Source organism: Lycorma delicatula, chromosome 12 (genome assembly GCF_047948215.1).
Source record: "Lycorma delicatula isolate Av1 chromosome 12, ASM4794821v1, whole genome shotgun sequence".
Taxonomy (NCBI): Eukaryota; Metazoa; Arthropoda; class Insecta; order Hemiptera; family Fulgoridae; genus Lycorma; species Lycorma delicatula.
In genome coordinates this window covers 71,368,628-71,388,659 of record NC_134466.1, presented here as the reverse complement: position 1 = coordinate 71,388,659, position 20,032 = coordinate 71,368,628, and the positions used below count along the sequence as shown (strand labels likewise).

Below are 20,032 nucleotides of genomic sequence, written 5' to 3'. Positions count from 1 at the left end.
GGTCGAAATCGGTGACTTCTGAGGACCGGTTTTGTAATTTGTATTTGATTTTAAAATGAGCACATTCTTAGCCCGTTAGCCGTGCGGGTGACAATTTTGGGTGCTGTATAATTTCTTACACAACTGCCCAAAAAGGGGTGTAATGTATTTACGGTGTATGTAAGTATGGTTTTTCTATTGTAGCAGCTCAACGGCTGAACCAATTTACATATTAGAACCCGAGTTGGATTCCTTACATTACAGAGTGTCATAGGTTATATAAATAAATATGTTTGTGTATATATATATTAAAAAACACTCATATGTTTATATATATTCTTGGTTAGATAAAAAAAAATAAAAATTTGAAATTTTTTTTATTTATTTAAACATGTGTATATATATATATATATATATTTATTTATTTACTTATATAGCCTATGACACTCCCAGTAACATAAGAATTTTAATGCGCTGTCATACATCTAAATCAGTTCACCCGTTAAAAACTGCTACACTGATATAAACATACATACATGCGTACACCCTAAAAACATTTTAATTCTTCTGGGCAGTCATGTAATATGTATAAATTTATTCAGCTGTACCAAACTAATATTTATATTTACTTAGAATATTACTATGTATGTATATATATATATATATATTTATTTATTGGCTTTTTTTTTTGTAGCCTACACAACTCCTGGTAATGTAAGGATTCCAACACAGGGTCATCCATCTAAATCGGTTCAGCCATTGAGCTGCTATGGTGGAACAAGCATATATACTCAAACACCCTAAATACATTACAATCCATTTTGAGCAGTTGTGTAAAAACTAAATTAGCATATGCTTAAATAATATTTTAACAACTTTTCATTATTTTTAGTGGGGAAAAGTGATCGACCAGAGATTGTTACAGATTGGCCTTCAAAATAAAAATAATGCTGCGGGTTCTTATCGACTGTACAATCCCATTGAAAAACCTTATTAAGGTATAAGATTAAAAACCCATTTTTATGGATTTTTAATCTTATACTCGTAATATCAATTTTTTCATTATTTTTAATATTGTTAAATAAGTTTGTTTACTTATATCTTATGGTGGCAGTTAGGTAAATCTGTCAAACAGATAAGCATTCTTGGTTTTCACTTGCCGCTCTACCTGAACCAGACTATTGAGGTGCTATGTAAGCGTACCTCAATTTTTATTTCTTTATGTGTGGTTCCAATATTTGATTTTTATGCTGAATGTGGGTACCATCAGTTGGATTCGGCCAATTTTTTATCATAACTGGCGGCCTACGGTTTGCAAGCACACGAGCATTTTGAATTAATTTTATGGAGCATGGTTTGATAAATCATTTAAATTACCCTCTTAATGTTTCAGTCAAGTCCTTTTCAAATGAATGCTTATTTAGTAACCTACTTGGGTAAAAAAGTCCATAGTTTTATTTTTGCATTTTGTATGCATCGTTTCAACAGTCTTAACAAATTTATCCGTACACCATATTTTTAACATAATTCCTGGTTCAAGAGCCAAAATAAAATTTCACTATGGTACATCGACACGTTTCATAAGTCCTATCAAGGTATGGTGATTTCCCACTCTATATTAATCATTTCTTTGCTCCAGCAATACAGGAAACAAAGCATCGATAAGAATCTTGTCCTTCAGAACTATTTCTTACTTTAAAAACACTTCTGAAAAATTTTTTCTTGCTTTATTGTCTAAACAGGTACAGCTTGAAGTAGTTTGCAAGGATGATTAGTGCTATACATGATATTTGTGAAAACAATATACTGTTTTTGGAGAAACATAATAAGAACCGATGCCGCTCAACAATTTACTTATTTCTGGATTATAGATTATCAAGTGCCAAATAAAATCAAAATAAAGATAACAGTAAGTATGCCATTTTTTATTTTAGCTTGTTGTACTTGGGGATATGTTACACATTAATTTAACAAGATATGCGATGATAAAATGTGAGGTGAAAAGAAATTTAATCTTTGCCAGGAATTGATTACAACACCAGTTTTTCTGTAACCTAATACTTTAACTACTACACTAAACCGGTAAGAGTGGACATCTGTCACTGAGGGCAGCATCTGGGGATGTCAAATCAATGTTACATAACTTCAGAATGGAATATTTTCCCTGCTTAAATGCACTTGCAGTTTCATTTTGAAATTAGTGTTTGTCCATTCATAGGTTAACATATGGAACAAATTTCAAATTATACTCGTTAAAAACATAATGAATAACAATAATTAAGTTCCAAAGTGAATCACAATTTTACTTGATCGGTTATTAATTTTATATTTCTATTTTTTACAGATATTCAATAAAATGAAATGAGCACAACAGAAAAAATCAAGTTGAGCAAAAGGAACCTAAGACAAAGAATATGTGACTTCAAGCAAAGTTCTGACAGCTTTTGAAAAAGAGGAAAAAATTCTTAATTATTGACCTCAAAATCAATAGGGGATGTAATGAGAAACACATATCTTGCTCTAATAAAAGCCTTGGAAGAGAGAGGTAGAGTAACGAGATTGATTCAAAACAGCCAGATTTAAATAAAACAGAATACCAAGGTTCATCAGAAGATTTTGATGATGATTTACCTGATCCAGTTCAACAAGACAAGCCAAAATATACTAAAATTGTAGATGATGTGATTCACCTTCAAAATATTGGATATATGAAGTTTAACCAGGCATCAGGAAAAGCAATCATGTCAGAGAAATAGTACAAAGAGGGTAAATTTATTTTCAGAATAGTGCTGGGCCTTTTACACAAATCAGTGACTTTGTCATGATTTACAAAAAAAATACAAAAAGGAGGTACGGTGAGTTGATTTTCATTGGTACATTCCTCTGTGAAGGGTGCAGCATTTTGTTTTTTGTATCTGCTTTTCCCATCAAAAGATGCAGTCAGTAATTTTTCTCTGGAAACAGAAAATGGTTTAAATAATTGAAAAACCAGACAAAATTATTGAACATGAGAATTCTCAAAGGTATTAAAATTCTTTCACAACGTGAAAATAAGACTGAAAAAAAAAGTTTAATAGTTGCACAGCTTCAAAATCACATTGTTAAAGATAAAGAGAAATGTTGACAACTATTTAAAAGGTGTAACCCTGCATAGAATATTTAGCCAAACAAAATTTGGCCATAAGAGACTGCATAAAAACAAACTATCACTGAAACTGAAAAACAGGAGTGACAGAAACACTGGAAATTTTATAGAACTTCTGAAGCTTGTTGAAGAGTTTGATCATGAAGCATCACCTTTTAAATGTAGAGCAAAATTTAGTATCAAATACATACCTTTCACCAGAAATACAAAATGAATTCATCCAGCTTTTAGCATCTTCAGTTGGGGAAAAACTTGTGTATGACAACCACAGAACCAAATACTACAGAATAATATTTGATTGATTCAACACATGACACTGCTCACCAAGAACTGTCAAAGATCATTAGATAAACTTTAAGGAAAAACTGTAGTTATGAAGGAGTCTTTCTTAGTATTCATTCAAACTCATAAGTCTTGAGGTAAAGGTATGATATTTTTCAGTACTGTGCAAGCTATGTACGTTTATTTTTCGTGGTCAGCTGTTCGATCAGAGAGACTGAAAACTGCTCTTGGTAAGTGAGTGAAGAAGCTGTTAAATTGACAACACTTGGTAGAACTAATGGAAAATATAACAGACAATCAGAATGACAATTCAGATACAACAAGTGTTGCGATTCAGTTTTACATCAGATGTTAACTTTGAGTTTCCGGTCCTTTTTCAGTTTTGAAGTGCTATACTTGTCAAGATTGACCGATTTTAGAAATGGCTTCAGGATGACACAAAGAATTTCCATAATACTGCTCAAGATATTCAGGCTTTACAAGAGCATTTCCTAGTAAACAGTGATGCCATATGCAAGAATTCTCTTGAGAAGCAAAGGAACTGTGCAGTACTCGTGATCTTCAAGTTTAGAAACAACAAAGGAAGAAGAAAATGGCTGGAGAAACAAAAGAGGATATAAGGCTAACAATAGATAATGAAATGCTATGAATGATGAAAAGTATGCTTGACAAAAACTTATGGAAGAAGAATTGATCATCAGCTTGAAAAAACTGAAATCAGTTTTGACTTTCTTTTACATACAAATGTACGCAAATATGTACGCAACTAATGAAAGTAGCTTGAAGCATTTTTACGGGAAGGTTGGATGGCTTGGAGATGTTCAGTGAAATAATGGACTGGTGAATGCTACTCAACACAAGGGCTGATGTTAAGATTTCGACACCAGCAGACCTGCTACACTTCATCGTGTAGTTTGGGGATGATGTATTTCCATTTCTGGAAGCCGGTCTTCAGATCTTACTGACTGTTACAACATCCAGTGCCAGTTGCGAAAGGTTAAAGTTAAAACTTATCCCGGTTACCTGAGATCATCAGCGGGACAGAAAAGTTTTCAGCCTTGGCTTTGCTGAGTGTGAAACGGGAGGTTACCGACAATAGCATAAATTTGAGAAACTAATCAATGAATTTGCAGCAGTTGAGACAAGGGGCATGTTTATTTGAAGTTATGTAATTATATCTAAAGTATTACATCAAACTACTTCTTTCACTTTATTTTAACTTATCAGGTTATGACATCCAAAATAATGTTTTATGTTTTCACATTGTTATATTCACAGTATTCACATTTTATATAATATAAAATAATTTATATATTAAAACAATTATATAATAGTATTTTTATTTGCAGACATGTACAACATTCTCGAGGGGAACCTTTTTAAAATTATTTTCAAACAGGTGGAATCCATCCTTTCCGCTACACCTACCTCAACATAAAAATCTTAAATGGCAATAGTTACATTTAATTGCATTCTGTCTTACACCACGTAACCACTTCAGCGACGTGAAACAAAATTAATGTATAAACTAATATAAAATGCTGATATAAAAACCACAAAAAAATGTGATGCAATGTGGTGTCCACCACAATGGAATTGTGTAACTGTCAACTTTATTAAAGAATTGGAGGATCGTATCTCACTTTCAAATGTAATAAATTTAAATGAAGCTCAGTAAAAAATATGTATATGTAATTTAATAGCTGTACAAGGAAGTCATGTAGAGTCTACAAGTTTTTAATATTTACCAAATAGCCACAAGTCTATAGAAGTGTATGTAAATATGTAGCAATTTAGCACATGTGTTAAATTCTTTACTCTACTTTGTTGAACAAAAATAATAAATAAAGTGAAAAGCCTTACTGTATTTTGGTTACATGTTTAAGTTGTGTTTTTCTGTTTAGTACTTTTTATACATTATACTTTAGTATAAGTAATAGTGAGTTGATCTAATAATTTAAAAATCAATATAAAATCTTTTCTTTCTTCAAAATCTGATTCGCTAATCATATAGCCTCCGATAAAATGAAACTTTATCTAAGATTCAACACTGTCATTTTACCTCCAATAAATTGCAACTTTATCTACGATTCAACACTTTTGTGTGTTTTATGTAAAATAATAAAATATTTAAGACGTAAGCAGGTTTATAAGGTTATATTATTAAATGAAATTTTTATATAATAAAGGAATAAATCAGTTTTCATTGTCTAGATTTCAAATTCTAAATCTGGAAAGATTGTAGTCGCAAACGTGAAAACTAGAATTGATAATAAAAATGGGCTTAATTCAAAAGAAATAATGAATAAGTTTTTGGTTTTATAAAAATATTTTATTTACGGGTCTCTAAATAAAGTAGATACTAGTTTTTTTTTTTTTTGCAGCCAAAGTGACAACACTGCAAAGTTACATAAACAAACATATGGTTATATGAACAGCTGATTTATATTAGGTTGTTAACAAACTTTTCGTGAAATGAGTTTTTCTTGTGCGTTACAAAAATGAGTGATACTAATTATGAGCAACCGTTGTGCAATTAAGTTTTGTGTTAAACTCTGTGAGACTGCTACTGAAATCTTTTCAAAATTAAAACGGGCGTATGGAAATGTTGCTCTGTCACCTGCACGTACGTATATAAACTATTAATACGTATAATCGCCTCCATTGTTGAAGAATTTAACAAATATATAGCGATTTATTAAGTATACCGATCATTTTACATATTCTCCATACAACATTCATAAAATATGTATTTAACATTAGTTATAAGAGGGTAGCTTACGTAAGTTATGTTCGGTTAGGTTATATTGATACAAGGTGTGGCATTTGCACCCAATCTGGTTGGTTTCGTGGTGTACGCGTCTTCCCATATCAACTGATTTGGAAGTGAGAGTTCCAGCGTTCAAATCCAAGTAAAGTCAGATTTGAATACTAGATCGTGGATACCGGTGTTCTTTGGTGGTTGGGTTTTAAAAAAGTTGGTTTTTTAAAAAGTTTAAAAATCCTAAGGAATATAATTATATTATAATAAGTGTATTTAAAAATATATAATTATTAAAAAAAAAAAAAAAAACCTCATGGTTTAATTCTTATCTTAAGGTTTAGTTTGGTAAAATAATTACATATGTTTTATTTAAGTACTTATTTTGGTTCTTTAAGAACAAATTTATTATTATACTATTGTTATTTATGATGCTAAGATTATTGTTGTTTAAGTTTACTTTTATATATTTTGAACCATTGTTTTTTTTTTTATAGAAAATTATGATAATGTTAGGGGTAGCTTTATCTTATATTTGTGTGGCTTTTAGATATCAACTTTTAAGTTTACTTTTATATATTTTGAACCATTGTTTTTTTTTTTTATAGAAAATTATGATAATGTTAGGGGTAGCTTTATCTTATATTTGTGTGGCTTTTAGATATCAACTTTTAAGTTTACTTTTATATATTTTGAACCATTGTTTTTTTTTTTTATAGAAAATTATGATAATGTTAGGGGTAGCTTTATCTTATATTTGTGTGGCTTTTAGATATCAACTTTTAAGTTTACTTTTATTTATTTAAATTAGGTAATGTTAGGGGTAGCTTTATCTTATATTTGTGTGGCTTTTAGATATCAACTTTTAAGTTTACTTTTATTTATTTAAATTAGGTAATGTTAGGGGTAGCTTTATCTTATATTTGTGTGGCTTTTAGATATCAACTTTTAAGTTTACTTTTATTTATTTAAATTAGGTAATGTTAGGGGTAGCTTTATCTTATATTTGTGTGGCTTTTAGATATCAACTTTTAAGTTTACTTTTATTTATTTAAATTAGGTAATGTTAGGGGTAGCTTTATCTTATATTTGTGTGGCTTTTAGATATCAACTTTTAAGTTTACTTTTATTTATTTAAATTAGGTAATGTTAGGGGTAGCTTTATCTTATATTTGTGTGGCTTTTAGATATCAACTTTTAAGTTTACTTTTATTTATTTAAATTAGGTAATGTTAGGGGTAGCTTTATCTTATATTTGTGTGGCTTTTAGATATCAACTTTTAAGTTTACTTTTATTTATTTAAATTAGGTAATGTTAGGGGTAGCTTTATCTTATATTTGTGTGGCTTTTAGATATCAACTTTTAAGTTTACTTTTATTTATTTAAATTAGGTAATGTTAGGGGTAGCTTTATCTTATATTTGTGTGGCTTTTAGATATCAACTTTTAAGTTTACTTTTATTTATTTTGAACCATTGTTTTTTTTTATAGAAAATTATGATAATGTTAGGGGTAGCTTTATCTTATATTTGTGTGGCTTTTAGATATCAACTTTTAAGTTTACTTTTATTTATTTTAACTACTGTTTTTTTATTTAAATTAGATAATGTTAGGGGTAGCTTTATTTAATATTTCTTTTTCTTAAATTATTAGCTTTTGATTTTATTGACTGGTTTAAGCTATAATTTATTTAACTTCAGTTAGGGATAGCTTGAAGTTGTATTTGCACAAGGGAGGAGATCCTTTTTTGAATGTAATTTGTTTAATTTGTTGTTTAAAATTTTGTAGTTAAGGTCCCCTTTAAATATAGTTTTAAAAAAAATTTGATTTTTGTTTTAAAATTTGGCTTTAAATTTATAACGCATGTAAAGTTTTGTTAGGTTAAATATCCTTAATGGTTAATTTTTATTTTCAGTGTTAAGGTTTTTTAATTTAATTTTTTAATTTAAGTTATATTTTTTAGAACCAAAAAATGTTGTGCCAGCATTTGCGGTTATTCCTCAGGTTCAAGTTAATTTTTTTAGAATTTAGTCTTATTTAGTTTTAATATTTTATATTTAGGTGAAATTTATATAATAAATTTTTTTTTCTATGTAAATTTGAATTTAAACCAGGATTAGATACCCTGTTATTCTTAATTAGTAATTTTTTTTCTAAGGTAGTTTATTTTTTATAATTGAAATTTAATAGATCTGGCGGTTTTTAAATCTTTTTAGAGGAACCTGTAATTTAATGATATTCCATGATTTTTTGTACCTTTTTTTTCTTGTATATCTCTGTCGTTGAGTGTAATGAAAATTTATTTTCTTTTCATTTTAAAGATTTATGTTAGGTCAAGATGCAGTTATAAAGAGGTTATTATGGGTTACATTAATTTTTGTTTTTGATTTTTTAATTTGATTAAATTTGAATTTGGATTTAATAGTAATTTTTTTAAATTAATTTTTTGAATTTTGCTCTTAATTATGTACATATTGTCCGCCACTCTCATAAATTGAGATATCTCAAAAATAATTTCGCCTGTTTATCAAAAACATGTCCTTTTGTGATTTATTTAAGTTTTGGCCTGCTCAATGATTTAAATAGCCGCAGTATTTTGACTGTGCTAAGGTAGCATAATAATTAGTCTTTTAATTGAAGTCTGGAATGAAGGGTTTGACGAAAATTATACTTTATTTTTAAAATTTAGTTTGAATTTTATTTTTAAGTTTTTTTTTTTTTGTCTTCAGTCATTTGACTGGTTTGATGCAGCTCTCCAAGATTCCCTATCTAGTGCTAGTCGTTTCATTTCAGTATACCCTCTACATCCTACATCCCCAACAATTTGTTTTACATACTCCAAACGTGGCCTGCCTACACAATTTTTCCCTTCTACCTGTCCTTCCAATATTAAGGCGACTATTCCAGGATGCCTTAGTATGTGGCCTATAAGTCTGTCTCTTCTTTTAACTATATTTTTCCAAATGCTTCTTTCTTCATCTATTTGCCGCAATACCTCTTCATTTGTCACTTTATCCACCCATCTGATTTTTAACATTCTCCTATAGCACCACATTTCAAAAGCTTCTAATCTTTTCTTCTCAGATACTCCGATTGTCCAAGTTTCACTTCCATATAAAGCGACACTCCAAACATACACTTTCAAAAATCTTTTCCTGACATTTAAATTCATTTTTGATGTAAACAAATTATATTTCTTACTGAAGGCTCGTTTAGCTTGTGCTATTCGGCATTTTATATCGCTCCTGCTTCGTCCATCTTTAGTAATTTTACTTCCCAAATAACAAAATTCTTCTACCTCCATAATCTTTTCTCCTCCTATTTTCACATTCAGCGGTCCATCTTTGTTATTTCTACTACATTTCATTACTTTTGTTTTGTTCTTGTTTATTTTCATGTAATAGTTATTGCGTAGGACTTCATCTATACCGTTCATTGTTTCTTCTAAATCCTTTTTACTTTCGGCTAAAATTACTAATTATTATTATCAGTAAATCGTAGCATCTTTATCTTTTCACCTTGTACTGTTACTCCGGATCTAAATTGTTCTTTAACATCATTAACTGCTAGTTCTATATAAAGATTAATAAGTAATGGGGATAGGGAACATCCTTGTCGGACTCCCTTTCTTATTCGGGCTTCTTTCTTATGTTCTTCAATTGTTATTGTTGCTGTTTGGTTCCTGTACATGTTAGCAATTGTTCTTCTATCTCTGTATTTGAACCCTAATTTTTTTAAAATGCTGAACATTTTATTCCAGTCTACGTTATCAAAAGCCTTTTCTAGGTCTATAAACGCCAAGTATGTTGGTTTGTTTTTCTTTAATCTTCCTTCTACTATTAATCTGAGGCCTAAAATTGCTTCCCTTGTCCCTATACTTTTCCTGAAACCAAATTGGTCTTCTCCTAACACTTCTTCCACTCTCCTCTCAATTCTTCTGTATAAAATTCTAGTTAAGATTTTTGATGCATGACTAGTTAAACTAATTGTTCTATATTCTTCACATTTATCTGCCCCTGCTTTCTTTGGTATCATAACTATAACACTTTTTTTGAAGTCTGACGGAAATTCCCCTTTTTCATAAATATTACACACCAGTTTGTATAATCTATCAATCGCTTCCTCACCTGCACTGCGCAGTAATTCTACAGGTATTCCGTCTATTCCAGGAGCCTTTCTGCCATTTAAATCTTTTAATGCTCTCTTAAATTCAGATCTCAGTATTGTTTCTCCCATTTCATCCTCCTCAACTTCCTCTTCTTCCTCTATAAAACCATTTTCTAATTCATTTCCTCCGTATAACTCTTCAATATATTCCACCCATCTATCGACTTTACCTTTCGTATTATATATTGGTGTACCATCTTTGTTTAACACATTATTAGATTTTAATTTATGTACCCCAAAATTTTCCTTAACTTTCCTGTATGCTCCGTCTATTTTACCAATGTTCATTTCTCTTTCCACTTCTGAACACTTTTCTTTAATCCACTCTTCTTTCACCAGTTTGCACTTCCTGTTTATAGCATTTCTTAATTTCCGATAGTTCCTTTTACTTTCTTCATCACTACCATTCTTATATTTTCTACGTTCATCCATCAGCTGTAATATATCGTCTGAAACCCAAGGTTTTCTACCGGTTCTCTTTATTCCGCCCAAGTTTGCTTCTGCTGATTTAAGAATTTCCTTTTTAACATTCTCCCATTCTTCTTCTACATTTTCTACCTTATCTTTTTTACTCAGACCTCTTGCGATGTCCTCCTCAAAAATCTTCTTTACCTCCTCTTCCTCAAGCTTCTCTAAATTCCACCGATTCATCTGACACCTTTTCTTCAGGTTTTTAAACCCCAATCTACATTTCATTATCACCAAATTATGGTCGCTATCAATGTCTGCTCCAGGGTAAGTTTTGCAGTCAACGAGTTGATTTCTAAATCTTTGCTTAACCATGATATAATCTATCTGATACCTTCCAGTATCGCCTGGCTTTTTCCAAGTGTATATTCTTCTATTATGATTTTTAAATTGGGTGTTGGCAATTACTAAATTATACTTCGTGCAAAATTCTATAAGTCGGTCCCCTCTTTCATTCCTTTTGCCCAGCCCGTATTCACCCACTATATTAACCTTCCTTGCCTTTTCCAATGCTTGCATTCCAATCTCCAACTATTATTAAATTTTCATCTCCTTTTACGTGTTTAATTGCTTCATCAATCTCTTCGTATACACACTCTACCTCATCATCATCATGGGCGCTTGTAGGCATATAGACGTTAACAATCGTTGTCGGTTTAGGTTTTGATTTTATCCTTATTACAATGATTCTATCGCTATGCGTTTTGAAATACTCCACTCTCCTCCCTATCTTCTTGTTCATCACGAAACCTACTCCTGCCTGCCCATTATTTGACGCTGAGTTAATTACTCTAAAATCACCTGACCAAAAGTCGCCTTCCTCTTCCCACCGAACCTCACTAATTCCTACTATATCCACATTTGTCCTACCCATTTCCCTTTTTAAATTTTCTAGCCTACCAACCTTTTTCAAGCTTCTAACATTCCACGCTCCGACTCGTAGAATGTTATTTTTTAATTTTCTGGTGACCCCTTCCTTAGTAGTCACCACCCGGAGATCCGAACGGGGGACTATTTTACCTCCAGAATATTTTACCAAGGAAGGCGCCTCCATTATTGCTATGTGAAAATGCAGAGAGCCACATTTTCTTGGAAAAAAAGCAGCTGTAGTTTTCCATTGCTTTCAGCTGCGCAGTACTCAGAGGACTGAGTGATGTTGATACGGCCGTTTAAGTCGTCCTGACTCACGCCCCTAACAACTACTGAAAGAGCTGCTGCCCTCTTTCAGGAATCACTCCTTAGTCTGGCTCTCAACAGATACCTCTCCGATATGGTTGCACCTTCGGTCCAGCTACTCTGTATCCCTCAGCACTCAAGCCCCCTCACCAACGGCAAGGTCTCATGATTCATAGAGGAGGATTTTTAAGTTAAAAAGCTTAAATTTAGGAGAGGGACGATAAGATCCTATAGATCTTTATTTTGGTTTTAAATTTTTATTTGTTTATTTTTTTGTACCTATTTTGGGTTTTTCTGTATCTTTAATTTTTTGATTAATATTTCCTTTTAGTTTTAATTTTGTTGGGTTTTCTTTTTGCCTTTTTTTTTTTGTTGTTCTGGTTTGGGGGTTTATTTTATTACAATTGCTGGATGATCTTCTAATTCTAGAATTTCTCAGAGTATTTCTTATGAAGTTGTTTTTTTTTTTGATTATTTTTTGTTTTATCTTATATTGTGAGTCTTTTAATTTAAATTATTTTTGTTATTTTCAGTTGAATGTTTGATTTATTTTTTTTTCTTTTCCTCTATTTATAATTTTTCTTTCTTGTATTTTGGCTGAGACTAATCGTTCTCCATTTGATTTTTCTCAGGGCGAGTCTGAATTGGTTTCTGGGTTTAATGTTGAGTATAGATCATTTAGATTTTCTTTATTTTTTTTATCTGAATATAGAAATAAAATGTTTGAGATTTTTTACTTGTTTTTGGGGGGCAATTGTATAAATTTTTTTTTTGTTAAGGTTATTTTTCTTATTTATTTTTTTGTTTGGGTTCGTGGTTCCTTTCCTCGATATCGTTATGACAAATATATATATGTTGAAGGAGTTATTTAGCTGTTAATTTAAATTATATTTTGGCTTTTATTTTTTTTAGGATTTTTTTGTTTTTCATTATTTTAAGGTGATAAAAAGTTAATAGTATTTTATACTTTCTTATAATTTCAAGTTAATTTTCAAGTTAGTTGATATAATAATTATAATTGATATTATTAGGGCTATAATTAGGGCTAATTGATATTAATATGGGGAGGAGTTCTAAGTGGGTTTGCTGGTGTAAAATTCTCTGGATCTATAGTGAGGAATGGATTTATATTAATTATTATTATAAAAATTATTATTGTTATTGCTATTCCTAAAATATCTTTGGTTGTGAAATATGGGTGAAATGGGATTTTGTCAATGTTATTTTTTATACCTAGTGGGTTAGAGGATCCGGATTCATGTAGAAATATTAGATGTAGTATTACTATTATTGATATAATGAAGGGTATAATGAAGTAAAAAGTAAAGAATCGGTTTAGTGTAGGATTATCTACAGCAAACCCACTTAGAACTCCTCCCCATATTCAACCTGAATGATATTTCCTATTTGCATACGCAATCCTACGATCTATCCCTAGAAAATTAGGAGGAGTAGTAGCCCTAATAATATCAATTATAATTATTATATCAATATCATTCTCAATAAAAATAAAATTTCAAACAAGATCATTCTAACCGATAAATAAAATAATATTCTGAATTATAGTAAATACATTTATTCTACTTACATGAATCGGAGCACGACCAGTTGAAGAACCATATATTATTACAGGACAAATCTTAACAACAATTTACTTCTCATTTTTTATTATTTACCCCATGTCCACAAGGATATGAGATAAATTATAAGTTAATAAGCTCAAAGCAATGTAACTTGAAATTATAAGAAAGTATAAAATACTATTAACTTTTTATCACCTTAAAATAATGAAAAACAAAAAAATCCTAAAAAAAATAAAAACCAAAATATAATTAAATCCTTAACACTGAAAATAAAAATTAACCATTAAGGATATTTAACCTAACAAAAATTTACATGCGTTAAAAATTTAAAGCCAAATTTTAAAACAAAAATCAATTTTTTTTTTTTAAATATATTAAAAGGAACCTTAAAACTACAAATATAAACAACTAATAAAACAAAATACACTCAAAAAAGGATCTCCTCCCTTAAGCAAAATTATAACACCGAAGCTACCCCTAACTGAAGTTATAATAAAAAAATTACAGCCCAAAAAGATGAAACCAAACTTAAAGCTAATAATTTAAAGCTACAAAAATTTAAGATAAAGCTTAAAAATCATTTTAGAGGCTGATTTTTAAATCTTTTTTAGGCTGTAATTGACAAAGCTGTTGTGATTGAGTTTTGCATCACATCTAAAGCAAATTAAACACATGAAAGATTGACAAAATGATTCTTTTTGCATTATTGTCCAGTATCTCTGTCGCAGTGTAAGAGTCTTAAGTGTTCAGAGTTGACAATTAGATTAGATTAGATGTAAATCATCCAAGCATGGATCTAGTGAAATAAGCTTACTTTGTTTATCAGTAACCTGATTCTTTATCTCACTGAATTACATGGATTGTGATTGACATGTAAAAAAGTACAGAGTATGATCTAACTCCTTAGTAGTAAAATTACATTCAGACTGTTTGGATTTCATATGGTGAATGAATCTGAAACAGAAACTAAATGTTTCTGTTTGTATGTAAAGATGAAAATCTTTGTGTTCAGATATACATGAAGTTAATGTAGTTTTACGCCTTTCTAATACGCATTCAGGATTTAAATTATCATCATTTAATGTAATATTACAATCCCTTGGCTAATGAGAAGAAGACTGTAATAGCTAAGGAAGACCACGCCACCATAGTGACATCTCAAGTAGCCTGCTTGGTGAAAAGCTCTAGACAATATGTCTGCTGGATTATCAGAGAATTTGATGTAATACCGATTGGTAATTGAAGTGTTTTGTTGAATGTCAGAAACTATTACCTATAAATACTTTCCAATTCGAAGAATGTCCATGAATACAACAAAGTGCTATGATTGAATCAGAGTATAAGTGTATCTCATCAAAGTGTATAATGCAGTTATACACAAATAAACTTGAAAATAGTAAACAACCAAAGAGTTCAAGTCTGGATAATATGATTTGTTACAAGGGGCTAACATTGACTTAGAACAGTAAATTAGTAATTACATGGTTGGAGTATAAGTGTGTATATAAATATAACAACCATAGCCATTGTTATATAAATATAACAACCATATACAGGCATCAGAAAATCCATGTAATTTAATAGAATGAATTTTTCTATTTTTATTAAACCTAATGGATCTACTTATCTTACATGACTATTAGATGTAATTGATTATATAATGAAAGCCACTGTATTAATGGTTTGTGCAGTCAACTTTGAGTTGTCATAATTACTACATAAACTGTTTGTATGATTATAATAATAAGGCCAATGAGTCCTAGAGGATCACAGACACCTGCTGTGATGGAAAGAGTATTCCTTTTAGTATAAATTTGTAAATTGTTAGAATGAGTGATTTGGAAATTTAGTGAATCTGACTTTTTGTTCCTTAGAACTCTTAAGAGTACATATGTTGTCTTCTTGATTAGATAGTATGGATGAATTATGATAAGACAAAGAAAAACTGCAATTGTTAGAATACCACATGTGAAGTGAAAAACCATACTGTTGTAATAATTTGGACATATCGTTCTTTAATAGAATAACTCCATTTGGGTAATCTGAACTGGTAATTAGATCATCGACATAGAAATAATTTTTAATAGCAAACAAACGTAAGAATATATCCTAATTTGGTTTCTTGGAGTACAGGATATTTAAAGTTTCAAATAAACTTTGTAGGTTTGTCAGTAGGCTACCTGTTATTTCTGTTAAATCAGCACATTGCAATTGGAGATAAAAATTTTGACAAATTTTCCTTTCCTTTGAGATGAAAATTAACCGTTTTCTTTAAATTGTTTTAAAATAGCATTCACTGACACTTGACCAACACAACACACAGAAGCTATCTGTCATGTCCAACTGATATGCTTAGAGAGAAACCATTGTCAAACACAATTTAAAATTTTGTATAAAGAATGAAATAAATTTTCAAAAAACATGACAACTTAAATAACGAATATCTAATAACCTCACATTACACAGACAACTTAATGAGTTTGGTCAAGCAGTACCCACAACATGGAAGTTACAAAAAATTTCCTGTGTTATCGATTAATGCCCGTTTACTTCTGTAAAATCATCCGACTGTGGAAAAATGTAATGCAATTTATTTTTCATAAAATGGATAAAATTGATGTGAATCAAAATTTTTTAAGATATATAAAGTACAGATTATAAAGTAAAGTTTCAAATTTGAAATTATAGTAATTTTTACAAAATATCCTTCATCATAAAGTTTTAAGTATTATTTTCTATTAATTTATTTCCTCGGTTAATTATTTTATTGCTCAATTAGCCTAAAATTTATAACCAGTCGCGTAATTTGTTTCTGTTTGTTTATTTTTCAGATATTATTTCGCCGGTATTATAAATAGAAAACAAAGTCAGAAACGTTTGCGTTTACGAAATAGTTAATTTATTTTGTAAAAATAGGAGAGTGCAAATTGTATTTTAAAATTCAGTACGTGATAAGTTTGGATACAATAGGCAAACAAAAATAATGACACTTATTTTAATCTACATTAAAATAATATATATAAAAAATGCTTACCCCGACCAACAACGAGGGTTATCTAAAATAAACGTATAAGATATAATATTAATAGTTAAGTCTGACCACAGACATGAGAATCTAGACTGCGCAATAAACCCAAGATGGCCGCTGGATCCATACGCTTCATATTATGTCACGCCCGTAATCACACTGTCTCTCCCCACCACTGGATAACCGTCTTTTCCCCAACAAATTTCTTCAACCGCCAGAGTTAATAATCGTGAAAATAACCACCCCATCTAAACTTCCTACACGGCAGCTCTCTCAGAGCAAGCGACCGACCGACAGTTTAATATTAATTTTTTTAAACATTTGATAACTTATAATCATAAAAAATAATTGAAACCAAATTTTAAAACGTATATACACGTTAACAAAGGAACGTAACCAAGCAATCCAAACGGTAGTAAGGTTCTCAATTATTTCTTTTTAGCTAGTATTTAATTTACCTTAAATAATTTACACTCACGCATACTTTCAGTACTTTAGTTTCAACACAATTTTACAACTTAGACCGTATTCTCATTAGTAATCAATCAGAAACACACAACAGGATCATTTCTATTAATACATATGATAAAAAAATATTAATGAATATTTTTTTAATACATGGGGATTATGATATAAAACGATTATTTCCAAATTTACCTCATATCAAGTCGACTACCGTATTTCACAGTACAACCCAGCACATCTGTAATACAAATAAGCTCAATAACACTTAGAGATGTTACTAATTTCACGCTAGTCCTTATAAAAAAAACAAGTAAATTTAGACTCGATTTGATCGCTATAAAGTTCCCTTTTTCTAATGTAAATTTTGTCTATGGATGGTTCAACAAGCGATTTTTTTCAGCATTTTTATAATTATTTTTCTCTCAGATTTGTCACGTAATGTTTGAGATATGGAGGTCCGAATAATCGACGTTTTAATAAACAGTAATCTCAGATTATATTTAATTTAAATCATAATTAATCTGTGAATCTTCTAACACGAAAATCTCTCAAATAATTCGAATACTATAACAAGCAATAATTTATGTAAATTTTACGGATAAATAAAATATGTAAGTCCGGAGGTCGGTTGTATAAAATCAGTGATTATTTTACTAACTGTATTATACAACGTAAAAATAAAAAAGTTATTAAGTATGATTTTTTTATTAACACTACTACATAAAACGAGAAATATCATAAAGTTCATTAATAGTACTGTCAAATGGAGAATATAACATCGATTTCAAATATTTTAGGAATTTTTTTTTTTTTTATAAATAATAGTAAAATTATAATATGCTGATTCGTTAATAAAATTAAAAAAATAAATAAAAAAATTTTACCGTAAAAATTAAATTTTTTTTTTTTTTCATTTCCTTAACGGTTATTGCTTGGAACGTTTATTCTATGCAAATGTGTTATAAGTAGAAAACACAACGGAGTAAATTACCTGATGCCGAAATTAGCAGCCAAAGGGCGAGGGGGGAAGGAAAATTCAGGATAATTGGCAACATAGCAACATAGCACCTGTGTAGTTACTAATGTTGATCTATTTCTTATTAAGATTAATATTCTCCGTATATTAAGAGTGGGGGAGAGTGCAGAGACTCTCCCACCTCGTTTGACTCTCGTTCTCTTAGTTGTGTCGAAATTCATCAAACTGCGTATGTCAAAATGTGTGTTAAGTTGATGAAAAATTTTATTAGTTTATAATATTAGCTGCTTCCATTACATTCAGCGATGGAGAAAAAATAAACAATCTTACATAATAATAATATTAGCTTACATTTTTTTTCTGATAATTTATTAATCTATTAAAAGTGTTGTTAACGAATAACGTTGTCATACAGTAAATGATGCTTTATTTCTTTTCTGTAGGTGTGTTATTGTTTTAAAAATCGTATCAAATTTTTATTATTTGTATTTATCGTATTAGATGTATTTTACGTGAAGCTAGAAAACCGTTTAGAAAATAATTCTACGTGTAAACTAGGTAAGTTCTTTCAAATAATAATATTTTGTAATAAGAAAAATGGTACACAAATAATGTGATTATTGGTTAACTTATGGGAATGTAATGAAGTAAACGTTTTACATTTGGACATTTTGTTTTGGCAAAAATCATTATTTTTAGGTTAGTCAAATATATTTTTATTCTTGTTATTTTAATTAAAATTAAGTACTTTATAAAAATATGTAACTAAAATAATTTGCTTTCAAGTAAGTTCCGATACACTAGAACAGGGGTTTTGCTGAATCTTTTGTAGACTAAACGTTTTATTTACGTATTTCTATTTAAAGTGCTCCACTTATTAATTATTTCGGGTATCAATATTCTAGTTTTTTTCTTTGAAGTTCTGTTTTTTGTTTAGATTTCTGTTAATAACAAAACCTTTTGCCTGTGTCTACATTTGGTGATTAATAAATTAGCTATCTATTTTAGAAAGATATATTGCCTTTGTTGTTTAGTATGAAATACTTTACAAATATTTTCTCACTTTTCTTGAAACCTTCATTATGTTCTGCAGATCAAAGCAGAAGGTCGATTTTATGTTAGATGGTCAGACTTATTATTAACTTTAAAATTTAGCCAAAAGTTTTGTTCTGATTTTTATTTTCATTTTTATTTTTTATTAACCGTGATAACTTACAATTGAACAACGTAATAAATGAATACAACTTTTCAAATTCACTTCTACGTGTTAGCTAAAGAACATAGCTAACGGTACATAAAAGGGTAATGATGAATGAGGCTTTCAATTATTTAATTTTACGTAATATTCAATTAATATATATAATTACAACCGCGCACGTAAACGTGACGATTGCACATTTATATAAAATTACATTCGCGGTGCGCGGTTTTATAATTTTTTTTTTACTAAATATTTTTTATTTTAATTTAAAACAGAAATTTAAAAAAAAATCGAATATTGTAATTAACAATAAAAATGTAATGTCGCCGCGACCGTGTCACAGAAAGCGTACTTCCTTGCTACATAATACACCAAAGGTCTTGGGTTTTATTTACGTATTAGTATCTGAAGAATTTTCCACATCTAGACTGTAACTACTTCAATAGCTAATCATCTTAAAGAAAAATAACTGAACTACAAATTATTGTAGATTATAAAAACGATTAACGAGTGATACGTATGGATGTAATGATATGATTTCACTATTTCTAAATTTACCACATCTACAATACAAATACGCGCGTGCGCGCGCACCCACACACACTCACAAACAAACAAAAACACACACACACACCCACAGTGAGAGAGACAGAGAGATTTATTTTTTATTAATACTATCAAAAAGTAATGTGTGAAGTTTATTCTGTGTTTGTTCAGATTTTAAGTTATACTTCGTTCTTATATAGTAATGAGCTATTTTAACATAGTACAAAACATTTAACCGTGTCTCATTTTCATTTT

General features: G+C 29.7%; 1 protein-coding gene and 1 long non-coding RNA gene across 3 annotated transcripts in view; one reads left to right on the top strand and one right to left on the bottom strand.

The window, feature by feature from the left end:
• Nucleotides 1-16,728, bottom strand: part of LOC142332843 (uncharacterized) — a 72,794-nt gene extending 56,066 nt beyond the window's left edge. The window contains exon 1 of the mRNA XM_075379488.1: nt 16,596-16,728. The gene's annotated coding sequence lies outside the window, so the exon portion shown is untranslated. The remainder of the gene's footprint in view (nt 1-16,595) is intronic.
• LOC142332844 (uncharacterized) overlaps nt 5,866-20,032 on the top strand; it is a 54,629-nt gene continuing 40,462 nt past the window's right edge. Inside the window, exon 1 of one of the 2 annotated variants that reach the window (XR_012758407.1) lies at nt 5,866-6,032. This is a non-coding gene — a long non-coding RNA (uncharacterized LOC142332844). Of the gene's footprint in view, nt 6,033-18,235; nt 18,589-20,032 lie in introns of those variants that run through there. The other variant, XR_012758405.1, reaches the window with a different exon arrangement.